The sequence below is a fragment of the Cervus canadensis genome, chromosome 4, assembly GCF_019320065.1.
Source record: "Cervus canadensis isolate Bull #8, Minnesota chromosome 4, ASM1932006v1, whole genome shotgun sequence".
Classification (NCBI taxonomy): Eukaryota; Metazoa; Chordata; class Mammalia; order Artiodactyla; family Cervidae; genus Cervus; species Cervus canadensis.
The window spans coordinates 63,653,930-63,667,438 of record NC_057389.1 but is presented as its reverse complement, the minus strand read 5'-3'; the positions used below and the strand labels follow the sequence as shown (position 1 = coordinate 63,667,438).

The 13,509-nt window shown below is 50.6% G+C and overlaps 1 protein-coding gene across 3 annotated transcripts in view; it reads right to left on the bottom strand.

Annotated features, from left to right (window-relative positions):
* The window catches only part of FSTL4 (follistatin like 4), a 418,733-nt gene that overhangs the window by 117,882 nt on the left and 287,342 nt on the right, over positions 1–13,509 (bottom strand). The window lies entirely within an intron of this gene.

The following is a 13,509-nucleotide window of genomic DNA, read 5'->3' as shown; positions in this document are numbered from 1 at the left end:
AGCACCAGAGTATCCCTGTTCAAGGACTGGAAATGGGGACTGGGGTTTGGAAGCCATCACTGTACACTCAGGGAGATGCCCTGGCTGTACTGTTGTAAGAACCACATGCTGTCCTGTGATGAAGGCTGTCTCCCGCTCCCTGGGCGTCTTGGCAGAGCCTGTAGGGCCTCAGCCTTCGGAGTGGCTGCTCTTTAAAGGAGCAGGCTTAGTGCAGACAGTCTAGTCCAACACAGGCCTTTTAAAGTCGAGCTGCCCAGAGTCTGGGCCTGTGAAAATTCCATCTACCCAGCTGCTCAGCCAGGACTGCCCACAGAGGAGCTGTGGCCTGAAGTCTGGTGGCCACGGATCATGGACTTGGGCTGAGTGTGCCCTTCCCTCCAAGCAAGATCAATGACCTCTCCTGACCTCAAAGGGAGAGGTCACACAAGTGTGGAAGCTCAGGTGGGGCCCACACGAACAGATAACCCCAGTCCCTCCTCCTGCGTCCATTTAACCCCAGGTTTGCCCTCCTCTCCAACACCACAACTGTCCGGAGACACTAATCAACAGCCCATCTAACTGCTGAGAGTTTTCCCTCCTTCTGTCTCCACTTCCCGTTCACAAGAGCTGCTTTCAGACTCTAACCAGGTAGTGGTGGGAGGCAGGGAGGCGGCTGGAATCTGGGCATAAACTGTTCCAAAGTGAACAATCAGCCTCCGAGTGATGGAGGCCTGACTCTGGGGGACCGAGAGCCCTGCTCAGCCCATGCTTTCATTGTTAATTTAGAGAATGCAAGGAAAACATTACAAGTGGAAGCGCATTGGCATGCCTCTTTAATTAGAGGCAGCTACTGACTGCCTCTCCATACAGTGGAAGCTGCTGCTCCCTTAGAAGCTCCACCGGCAGCCCTTAGAAGGCCTCCCACCACCTGGCCTCCTGTCTGGGACAGGGTGTGTGGGTCCCTGGCTGGAAGCAAGGGAAGGGGGTGGCAAGGTGCTCTGTGACAGTGGGGCTGGGGAGGGTGACCCCAGGGAACACTCACACAACTTCTGTGTGGGGCACAGTCTGAGAACCCACGGGCCTTTGTGTTTCAGGTAAGACACGCCAACTTGCCTCTGAGGCTCCCTGCAGGTGTGAGCCCTGCTGCTCACTTTCTAAACCGCCCCCCTGACCTGCTTTCTTCACAGCCGTACCCCTCCACCCTCCCGCCTGTGAATATTCCTCATGTCCTGTTTCTTCCCAAGCCTGAAGCCCTGAGTTGCATCAGAAAGTGTTTCATCGACTGCCCACCAGTCCACAGGATGGTAATTCTGTACATGACCCAACCCTCGGGTCACCAGGGTCGCCAGTGGGGGCAGGGCTGCAACCCTGCAGGTGTGGTCAGGACAAAGCAGGACCCCCAGTTCTGCCCTCACCTCACACCTACCCCAGGACCACTGTCTCCACAGAAAGAGAGACAGGCTGAGTGCCACTGAGTCCACTTGTCCACTCAGCACTCCCAGGAGTCAGGGCTGGCTGGGCCCTGGGGAGCCTCAACAGCTTTGTCGATGTTCTTGTTTGACCTCTGGTCCTTTTTGGCCCAACTCCCAACCCACTGTTGACCTGTCTGAGCCAGCCATGGGTGGCTTCCACTGGCCCTTAGACCCCCCACTGTGCCCTGTGCGCTGGGTGCTGGTGGCCCCATGCATGGGCCAATGCAGCTGCTGCCTGGGCAGTGCTCAGCCTGCCACGCTCTCTTCAGCTGTCACCCCACACCCAGGCATCAGCAGGGGAACCCCAGGGGGTGGGGGTGGTCCTGAATGGCAGGGCCGTTACCAGCCATCCTGCTGACGAGCAGCAGCACCTTTCTAAGTACTGCTGCAGAGAGATGGGATTTGAGGTCTGGGACCAATAGGGCTACCAATAGAGATACCAAGGGAACATTTCATTCAAAGATGGGCTCAATAAAGGACAGAGATGGTATGGACCTAACAGAAGCAGAAGATACTAAGAAGAGGTGGCAAGAATATACAGAAGAACTATACAAAAGATCTTCATGACCCAGATAATCACAACGGTGTGATCACTCACCTAGAGCCAGACATCCTGGAATGTGAAATCAAGTGGGCCCTTGGAAGCATCACTATGAACAAAGCTAGTGGAGGTGATGGAATTCCAGTTGAGCTATTTCAAATCCTGAAAGATGACACTGTGAAAGTGCTGCACTCAATATGTAAGCAAAGTTGGGAAACTCAGCAGTGGCCACAGGACTGGAAAAGGTCAGTTTTCATTCCAATCCCAAAGACAGGCAATGCCAAAGAATGCTCAAACTACTGCACAATTGCATTCATCTCACATGCTAGTAAAGTAATGCTCAAAATTCTCCAAGCCAGGCTTCAGCAATACATGAACTGCGAACTTCCAGATGTTCAAGCTGGTTTTAGAAAAGGCAGAGGAACCAGAGACCAAATTGCCAACATCTGCTGGATCATCAAAAAAGCAAGAGAGTTCCAGAAAAACATATATTGACATTTATTGCTTTATTGACTATGCCAAAGCCTTTGATTATGTGGATCACAATAAACTGTGGAAAATTCTGAAGGAGATGGGACTACCAGACCACCTGACCTGCCTCTTGAGAAACCTGTATGCAGGTCAGGAAGCAACAGTTAGAACTGCACATGGAACAACACACTGGTTCCAAATAGGAAAAGACTGTGTATTGTCACCCTGCTTATTTAACTTATATGAGGAGTACATCATGAGAAACGTTGGGCTGGATGAAGCACAAACTGGAATCAAGATTGCCAGGAGAAATATCAATAACCTCAGATATGCAGATGACACCACCCTTATGGCAGAAAGCAAAGAACTGAAGAGTCTCTTGATGAAAGTGAAAGAGGAGAGTGAAAAAGTTGGCTTAAAGGTCAACATTCAGAAAACTAAGATCATGGCATCCGGTTCCATCACTTCACGGCAAATAGATGGGGAAACAGTGAAAACAGTGTCAGACTTTATTTTTCTGGGCTCCAAAATCACTGCAGATGGTGATTGCAGCCATGAAATTAAAAGACGCTTACTCCTTGGAAGGAAAGCTATAACCAACCTAGACAGCATGTTAAAAAGCAGAGACATTACTTTGTCAACAAAGGTCCATCTAGTCAATGCTATGGTTTTTCCAGTAGTCATGTATGGATGTGAGAGTTGGACTATAAAGAAGGCTGAGCACAGAAGAATTGATGCCTTTGAACTGTGGTGTTGGAGAAGACTCTTTGAGACTCCCTTGGACTGCAAGGAGATCCAACCACCCTAAAGGAGATCAGTCCTGGGTGTTCATTGGAAGGACTGATGTTGAAGCTGAAACTCCAATACTTTGGCCACCTGATGCGAAGAGCTGACTCATTTGAAAAGACCCTGATGCTGGGAAAGATTGAGGGCAGGAGGAGAAGGGGATGGCAGAGGATGAGATGGTTGGATGGCATCACCAACTCAATGGACATGAGTTTGGGTAAACTCTGGGAGTTGGTGATGGACAGGGAGGCCTGGCGTGCTGCGGTTCATGGGGTCATAAAGAGTTGAACACAACTGAGCAACTGAGCTAAACTGAACCAATAGGGCCTTCTTGGGCAGGCCTGAGAAGAGGAGGCACTTGATGTGCTTTCACTTGTGGGAGCTGAGAACGGAATCACTGCTTAATGGGTTTGGGTCTGGAAGGAAAGCATCTCTCCACAGGGTCCTGGGAGCATGGGGATACCTGTTCTGAGTGACAGGCCTACACCCTGACCTGTGGGGCTGAAGCCCGGCGGCCCTAAGGGGCTCTTTCCGTGGTGCCATGGGAAGGGGACCTGGTAAAGTGTCTGAAAGCACCTGCGGCCCACAGACTTCGGAATCCGGAAAGAGCCCACGGTTGCCCCGCTCTGCACCAGCATGGGGTGAAAGGCCCTCAGAGAGGATGTGGCCTCAGGGATCCTTCCCTCTGCTCCGTCCCAGAGTCACAGATTGTGGGGAACTTTCTGGATGCTGGACTCTGGGGGAAAAACTGGAGACTCTAAAAGGTCTCGTCTAGGGTAGGGCATATAGCCGGTGACTCAGCGTTCAGGAGTGACCTATGCACACTGCCTTTGTGTTGGGGTCTGTGTTAGTAGCTGTGGGCCCCCGGCAGGCCCCCAGCCTCCTGGCCTCAGTTTTCCTTATTCTCAGAACATGGGGCTGGGAGGAAGCCCTGCCAGGGGCGGGCGCAGCATCTGGCACATGGCTCTGAAGCCCTGTCAGTGCCTCACCAGTGGGGCTGTGTCTGGAGAGTGTTCTGGAAGATGAGTGAACTAGAGAAGGCACTCAGGGGGCCACCCGCCCACCTCACTGCCCCTCCTACTACCTGTGGAGGGCCGAGTCCTTTGGGCCCCATTTCCACTCCCACTTGGATTCGATTTGCAATCCTGACAAGTGTACAAACAGTTATTGTGCCTGAAACACCTGAAGACAAATGCCAGTGCCATCTGGAGCAGAACGGCTCCCCAAGGCTCAGCTTGCAGCTGCCTGGGGAGGGGCTCACACAGCCTCCCTCCATCTCCCCGGGGCAGACCACACTGTGGAGGGTCCCAGAGTGGGACCATGGTGGGGGACTGGGAATCCTGGCTGAAGCCTGAAATGGAAAGCCACTGCCAAGCAGCTATACTTGGAGAGCAACAGAAGGCCAACTGATCAGCAATCCTGAGCTCCCAGCCCCCAGAGTGTCCACAGGCAGGAGGAGTGTCGGGAGATACTGGAAGGTCTGCACAGAGGAGATTGGTCTGCCTGGACCTCTGCTGAGACTGCTCACAGTCCAACAAACTGGTTATACATGTTGCTTGTCGCAGTCCCTGCCTGGATCCCTGGGTCCAAAAACAACAGCAGAGACTGAAGTAGAGGCAAAGGTCTGAGGCCTCCAGAACCCCACCAAATTCTGTGTGAGCTGAAACAGGAACTTGAGGCTTGGAGCACACGGCTGGGAGCAGCTTGCATCCTACCAGAATGGGAATATGTTCTCCGTCATTGGGGATGCCTCCCAAGTCCCCACTTTGCTGCAAAGCGCATTTTAATTCCAGTCCACTCCTTGGCGTGGGGCCTCTTTACAGTGTCCAGCCTGGGGCCTCCAGGAGGCATCTGGTAAGGACTTGTCAGATGCTGCAGATATAAGGGGATCTAAAGATAGATTTGCATGCTTCCCTGGTGGCTCAGTCAGTGAAAAATCTGCTGCAGTGCAGGAGCCCCATGTTCAATCCCTGGGTCGGGAAGATCCCCTGCAGAAGGAAATGGCAAACTACTCCAGTATCCTTGCCTGGAAAATTCCATGGACAGAGGAGACTGGTGGGCTTCAGTCCATGGGGTCACAAGCAGTCAGATACGACTGAGCAACTAATACTACTACTACTGGTGGCTCAGATGGTAAAGAATCTGCCTGCAGTGCAGGAGACCTGGGTTTGATCCCTGGGTCGGTAAGATCCTCTGGAGAAGGGAATGGCTACCCACTCTGATATTCTGGCCTGGAGAATCCATGAACAGAGGAGCCTGGCAGGCTACAGTCCATGGGGTCAAAAGGAGTCTGATATGACTGAGCGTCTAATACACACACACACACACAACACACACATACACACACAGAGAGGTAGATTTGTACTCTCCCACAGAAGGTCAGCTTTGGGGGAAATACCAGTCTCAATAGGAAATGGGTGAATAAAGTAGAGCAGGGGTGAGGGCTATCTTGGCAGAGGGCACCTCTCTGCCAACCCAGTGATACAGTGATACACATTTGATGAACAATAGTGGGCAGCTGACCCCGCTCAGTGCCACACGTGGGCAGTAGGATTACCTCCACCACCAGGAACCCCCCTGACTTGCATTCTCCCCGAGAACCACTACAACCACCTTGGACCTTCTCTCTTTACTACTATTTAGAAAACTCCATCATGATCTTTCATCCTGCCAACAAGTGTTTATCAAGCACCTGCCATATACCAGTTTTCCACCTCATGGGAAGCTCTAGGTTTATCTCTCTCTCCTGCTCCTTTGTCCTCCAGCTGGAACAAGATGCCTCAGACAATAACAACCTTGCCCCCTCTCAGAGGCAGCCCTGACTTTGCCCTCTTTGCCTCCTGGCTTTGCTATTGCCTCGTCTGTTCTGCTGCTACCTGTGTTCAGGCACTGTTGGTCATGTGGCCTCTGCCCATGCTTTAGTCACTCACCATTGTCCCCAGCCTCCAGGCTGGAGAGTGGCTGGAGAGTAACAGTCATGATAAAATGAGAACCGGTGAGCCAGCAGGTATGGCTAATGCAGAAGACACCTGGATGGGTCACGGCCGATGGTCTAGGGTCTCCAACTAGCCCCGAGTGTGCCACCGGAGTGCCTGCTTCAGACAGCAGCAGCAGCTTGGGTGTCCCCTGCCCTCCCCTCCCCTCTCTGCCTATCCAGGTCCTGTCGGTGCCCAGGGCCTGGCTCTCCAGCTGCCACCTTGCCAGGGACCATCCTGGTGCTGGGATGTGAGTGCCCCCCCGCTTCTACCTCAAGAGGGGCCCCAGGCTGCCCACCCAGATGGTTGCCGTGCCCATGTGAGCAGAGCCCTAGCACCTCCACTCCCCAGCATCTCATTCCTGTGCAGACCGCAAGCAGGGTGGTGGTGGAGGTGGGGGTCTTACGGGACACTGTCACAGAGCCTGAATTGAGGTGGCTGGAGAGGAAGGAAAGACCATGAGGCAGAGGACGTCCAGCCCTGGGAGAGCTCACCTCTCAGACACAGACCTGGTGGGTCTCTCCACGCCTCAGAGCACTGGGGGTCTTCAGGAGCCACAGAGACCACCCCCAGGCCACACCCACACCGAGACTCAGGTGCTGCTGCTGGGATGAGGAGGCAGTGAGCTGGGGTGGGGGGGGGCACCCTGCCTTGCTTTCTAGGCTCCTGCCTGGAGTCTGGGAGGCAGTCTCAGCATCTGAGGGGTCCCTTGGAGAGCTGGGCTCTGGGCAGCTCAGCCATTTGCATCCCTAACCTTTCCAGCACCCCAATCCCAGAGAGCAAGTTTGGAAATCAGTAATGCGAACTTCAGTGCTTAATTGCACACTTAGGGCCTTTGGAGTCCTCACAAAAGCTTTGCAAAAACACGAGATTTACAAGGACAGTAAGGTGCTATCCTGGTAAAAAGCTGACGTTTAAATTGTTCTCATTTTATATCTTTGTAATGAAATGCTTTGTTTCATCTGCAGCCATTTCTATGTATTTACTAACATTCAGAGAGCTGTCTGTTCTGTACAAAACGTAAGCCTCTCTACGGTTTGTACATCAGGCTGGCTGGGTAATATCTGAGCATAAGATCCAGAGCCTGGCTGCAGTCCTGCTGGGAGTCCTTACCCCGGAACAGGGACAAAAAAGGTATTCAGCCACCCTGCCCCTGCTTCTCCCTTCAAGAGGACATTTTTTTTTGTTTTTGTTTTTTTTTTTAATCACCAAAGCATCGCATTTTAATGAGTTTTCTTCGCAATTTGTATATAATAGATTTTCAATAACAACCTGTAATTAGTTCATTTTCTACTGTTCAATTGCTCTGCACTAAGGCCATTGACAGCTTCCAGCTGGGATCTTTAAAAATGGAAAGTGCTTGAAATCTCAGCTCCTGACAATGTTAGCAAGTGCTGGGCTCTACGATGCAGCTGTCAGCAGCAAATCACTGGAGATGGGAAAGAGGTGGTCTCGATTTGAAACTTCCAAGACCCTCTGCTTGCCAAGTGTATTTATTTCTTCATATACTTCATCCCTCTCACTGAGCAAAGATTTACCAAGGGCTTTCTGGATGTCAGACCCCATAGGCGTGAGCCCATGGTGAGCAAAACAGCCTCCAGCCTTATGGAGCTTATGGACTATTATGGGCCAGGTGACATGACAGAGCACAGTGACAGGGGCTGGGAACACACAGAAATCTTTGTCATCACCATCATCACCTCCATCATTGACCTACTTGGCTAATGACTACTTAGCATTTACCATATACAGGGTATCATTCTAAACACCTTACACGAATTATCTCACTTAGTGTTGAGTAACCCTACGTGTGATTTGATGCTTTTGAACTGTGGTGCTGGAGAAGACTCTTGAGAGTCCCTTGGACAGCAAAGAGATCAAACCAGACAATCCTAAAGGAAACCAGTCCTGAATATTCATTGGAAGGACTGATGCTGAAGCTCCAATATTTTGGCTGCCTGATGTGAAGAGCCGACTCATTGGAAAAGACTCTGATGCTGGGACAGATTGAGGGCAGGAGGAGAAGGGGGCAACAGAGGATGAGATGGTTGGATAGTATCACTCAGTAGACATGAGTTTGAGAAACTCTAGGAGATAGTGGAGGACAGAGGAGCCTGGTGTGCTACAGTGCCTGGGGCTGCAAGGAGTTGGACATGGCTTATTGACTGAACAACAGCCTTATGTGGTGCTTATCGCACCCATTTTACAGGTAAGGAACTCGAAGCTCAGCTTAACCTCTGGTAAAGACCTGTCCAAGGAAAAACGGGTGGCAGAGGACGAGATGGTTAGATATCGTCCCCGACTCAGTGGACATGAATCTGAGCAAACTCTGGGAGATAGTGGAGGACAGAGAAGCCTGGCGTGCTGCAGTCCATGCGGTCGCAAAGAGTCACAACTTACTGACTGAACAACAACAATTGTTTTTATATGACTTGAGTGGTAAGAGCTCATTACTAACTAAAGCACCCAGATGGCTGGCCCGTTGACTTTGGCTTCAGGGGCACATAGCAAACTCACACAGAAGCCTTCTTGGAGGTTCTCGCTCTGCTGGAGGTGAGGAGAAAGTCCTTGGCAGGGAGTACTGAGACGGACAGCACTTTCTGATACCAGTGTCCAGTGGCAGCTCCAGTTTAGCTCTTTTATGCCCTTGAGCAAATGAGGGGCCAAGGTCAGGGAATCAGCGTTTCTGCCACTTGATTTGCAAGTCCTGCATGAGGCAACCAGGTCCTCCCTTTGGGATTAGGGGAGTCACCCCACCAATGGTCTTAGCCTCTGCCAACACTGACACAGGTAACTGCACGCAGGTAACTCTTGTTCTCCAAACTCTAGAGCCAAATAGATTCAGATAAAATTTTTGATAGACTCAATGCCATCTGTAAGGAGATCAAACCAGTACTGAATATTCATTGGAAGAACTGATGCTGAAGCTGACACTTCAATATTTTGGCTACCTGATGCGAAGAACTGACTCATTGGAAAAGACCCTGATGCTGGGAAAGATTGAAGGCAGGAGGAGGGAGATGGGGACGACAGAGGATGAGATGGTTGGATGACATCACTGACTTGATGGACATGAATTTGAGCACGCTCCGGGAGTTGGTGATGGACAGGGAAGTCTGGCATGCTGTAGTCCATGGGGTGGCAAAGAGTCGGACATGACTGAGTGACTGAACTAACTGAACTGATGCCATCTGAAATTTTGCTATTCAATATCCCAAACGGAGGAAAGGAACGGACGAGTATAAAGTGGGATTTTACTGGCTGAACTTCCTGTCTGAACTCACCCTACATGGATAAGGAGCTGGACAGATTTGGGGGAGGGATAGTTGTTGCTGTTTTACTATCATGGGGTGGTGGGGAGGGCTATGATAACGGGTCTGGCAAGGCATCTGCCCTATGCGGGCATTATTTGTTCCAGAGGATAACCATGTGCCAGATGAACCCACAGTACCCTTTCATAATGCAGCAACAATGGCAGAAAAAACAGCTGTAAATTTGCCCAGTGACCACCTCCTCTGGTTCACAGAGTTGCCCTGGATACAGAAGTACCACAATAATCAGATTAAATCACTGTTTTCCTTTCTGCTGGCCTGGTGCTAAGGGAGGGCATCTGACTCCCACATAGTTGGTCCCCCTGACTCAGGTCCTTGTCCTGGACACTGCGTATCTGTGACCCTCAGACGGTAAGAGGGAAGACCTTTATCCTGCATGGTAAGCCTGTCCTTTACATGCAGCACATTGCTCTCATAGGATTAATTAAAAGGACAAGTATCTTTCTAAAAAAGCAGAAGGAACTTGTAATGAATTTAAAGTGAGAGAAAAATCCTCATTTAAGCAATATGTTTTTCCCCACAATCCCAACACAAGCATTCAGAAAAGTACAAAAACATGCATTATTGAAAAGGCTTTTAAGCAAGCAACTTTTAAATTCATTGAGATGAACAGACAGGCGGGCACGCATCTCGCTCACCAGTAACCCTGGCGCCTGGGTCTCTGCCTCACATCGGGGGTGGGAGGTTCTGTGGTTTGTTGGGGGTAGGGGGCAGGGGGAGGAATGAGGAGGAAGGCTTGGGAGACATGCTGAGAGGACACTACCGTTAGTTCCAAGATCAGTCTATGATTTGGAAAACCAAAAGCAACCTGAAGAGAATGTTTAGGTGAAAAATAGAGGCAGAGAGGGAGGCTAGCCTCACATTTCACTGCCATCACTGTACAGAGATGAGTGATTTGCAGCCTTCGTGACTTCCATGGCTAAGGCACCTGTCCTCTGCCCTCCTCAGGTGGGTGGTGGTCACCTGTTCTGCAGAGCCAGGAGGAATGTACAGCCCCACCACGAACCACTCAACTGAGCACGACAGCCACCAGCCCTGGGATTGCTGGCATTGCCCTCAGCCAGCTGCAGACAGGGCTATGTCAGCTGCATGAGAAAACATGACTTAGGAGACTGCACACTGCCCGCCCACCCTCCCTGCAAAAAAAAAAAACCCCTTGTAAATATTAATACAACTCACTTCACCAGGAAAAAGTCTCCCAAATCCCATCCTTTAATAAAGTGGCTGAATTTGTGCCAGTTACCCTACATAGCCTGCCCTGCCTAGCACCCAAGGATCCTGGCAAAACAGAGACTAGAAAATGTAACTTTAAAGTCTCAACCTTTGCCAGCCAGTTAGCTTCAGTTTTGGAAATCAAATCCAAAATGTTGTTGCTGAAATGTCTGAGATATTACTTTTTGCGTTTTAGTGAGATGTCTTTAATGCCCATTGATTTCTGGGTAATCATTTGTACCTGTGTGTCTCATTTCAATTTCCTATTTAATATCCACTGAACCATAAATCCATTCCCAGAGTGAGGGGAGTTTAGAGTTCCTGTGACTTTGAAAGACCACTGATCCTGAGTGACTCCAAGTCTCTGAGTGCTCCGAGTGACTGTGTGTTGGGCCTTGAAAACAGGGTTAACTCATTTTGTGGCTTCCTTAATGGCTGTGAGTTTACATTTTATTGCATGTCTATTGTCTGGGTTGGGCTGTGATGAATGGTTTGGCTGCCCAGTTCAAAACAAGTCCAAGGCGACAGCAGAATCTAATTTGTTTTAAAAATGATGATTATAAGGCTTTTCAAATAATAATCCAGGAACGAGGGAAACAGACAGCACGTTGCGCTACATGGGACATACAGCCAAAAGCGAAGTGAGGAGGTCCCTCCTTTTCCACGGGCAGCTCCTGCTCATAACAACCTTTACCAGGGAGGCCAGGGTGGCCTCTCTTTCATCAGGGCAACAGGGATGCTGCCATTTCCTTGAAAGGAGAGCCAATAGCCCCTGCTTGGTCCCAGGCCAGTTCCCAGGAAGGAAGTGGGCTTGTGGATCAGAGGCTTCTGTGACAATTGGTACCAGGATGGTACCCAAGCAGTGTCATTTTCTGCCTAGTGATGCCATTGTGGGACACTCGTGTGTGGCTCTGGTGTATCCCCAAATCTTTGAAGTCCAGCCTTGGCCCCCAGCTTTGAAATTGCAGTGATCTTTTTCTTTACAGCTCCTTCTGTAGATGGGGGGAGGGGGGTGCTGAGTGTACAAAGCCTGCTGGGAATGTCTCAGAACTGACCCCAGAAAGCGTGCTGCTGTTTCTCTGATGAGGAGGGAAGCTCCACCCTGTCGTTGGCCTGACATCTACTCCTTTCTTGTTCACGTCCCCTGGGATTAGCATCATCAAGGGGGCTCTGTTCGAAGAAGGTGGATGGAGAGGAGGTTCCGGGAGGTGGTGAGGACAGGAGGGGAGGGAGGGTCTTGTCCAGTGGGTGCAGGTCAGTGCCTCACAATGGGCTCTCCAGAGGGAAAAAGAGCCCCCTACCCCTTGTGTAGCATTTGTGTTGTGTATGCAGACTTCTGTGTTGTAAACAGTCCTACTAGGGCTGATTTAAAGCTCCCAACTATGTAACTGTTTGCTTTTGCAAAAGTCCTGAAAATATAACAATCATCCCACGAGCTAGGTCTCCAGAGTTGCCGACATCTCCACATGTTCTAAAATTTAGAGATTCATTTCAGGAATAAGCTCCTCAATCCACAAAGCAAACACCTCCCAGGCTGATTGAATCTACCAGCCATTCACACCTTTTTATGAACCACCAGACGTAGAGTTTAAACTGTGGGCCGGAAGGAGGAGGCTGGGGAGAGAGACAGTTATCATGTATCAAGCAGAGCCTGGGAACTGGGGGTTGGACTTTGGTCCTTGGTAACAGGGACGCCATGGACTGGAAAGGCATAGCCTGCGACAAGCTCATGGACACTTCCCACAGGGAAGAATCACGCTTGTTTCTCTTCTCTCGGGTCACAGGAGTACCTCTTCTACCTGCCATGAGAGCCCTTCTTGCCAACAAATCAAGAGGATGCCTTCTCAGGCCTGGTGAATTTTTGAAGTAACAAAAGCATACAGAGATGTTGATGCAAAGCAGGAATACCTTCCTGGAAAACACACCTCCAGGTAGAGAATGAGACCGAGGATGCCAGGACCTGTGGTTCAGAGTACTCAGGGACCCTGGGGGTCTCACCCCTGCTTCCTCAACTGCAGGGCCCACAGGAGCTGTGAGCTTGCAGGTAATGTTCAAAGGTGCCTCATACAGGGTACACATGTTACCTGCTTTAAACAGAGCCTGCTCCACATGCTGTCTGACAAAAAGGAGCTTCACTTCTTTGGGGCCAAGAATGTCCCCTCTTGTCTCCAGTTAGGGTCCCACACTGCCTTCCATCTCCTAGTGAACTTGTTTGGAGTTGTCTGGGGCTTCTTGCATCTCACGACTCTTGGAAGCCCTGTCCCAGCTCTAGCTATGGTTGATGTGAGGTCATCTCTTGGGAAAGCAACTCAGGGAGAAGACCTAGGTCCCTCAGACACTGTACCTGCTCATCATATGCACCAGTGAACCCACAGAGGGTCCATTCTGAGCACCTCCTCTGTTTTCAGGCAGAACATCCCCATTTTTCTTCTTCTCCAGGGATTCCCCCTCCTCTCATCAACCTGGATCCTCATTCTCCATTATCCTGCATTGTGACTTCTCCATGGTCTACCTGGCCAAGTCTCCAGCATCCTCCTGCTGAGAACCCCCAGGCAGGGTTCTCTGATGGGGCCAGGCAACCTCCTGGGGAGAATCCTAACATCTGCTCTGTCCATGTGCAGTCACAGAATCTCCTAGTCATGTGAGACAGTGCCTTATTAATCATAATTAAACACAGCCCTGGGTTCCTCAAATGAAATCAACAGCGAGAAGAACCTTAATCCAAAAGGAACAGAGCAAGT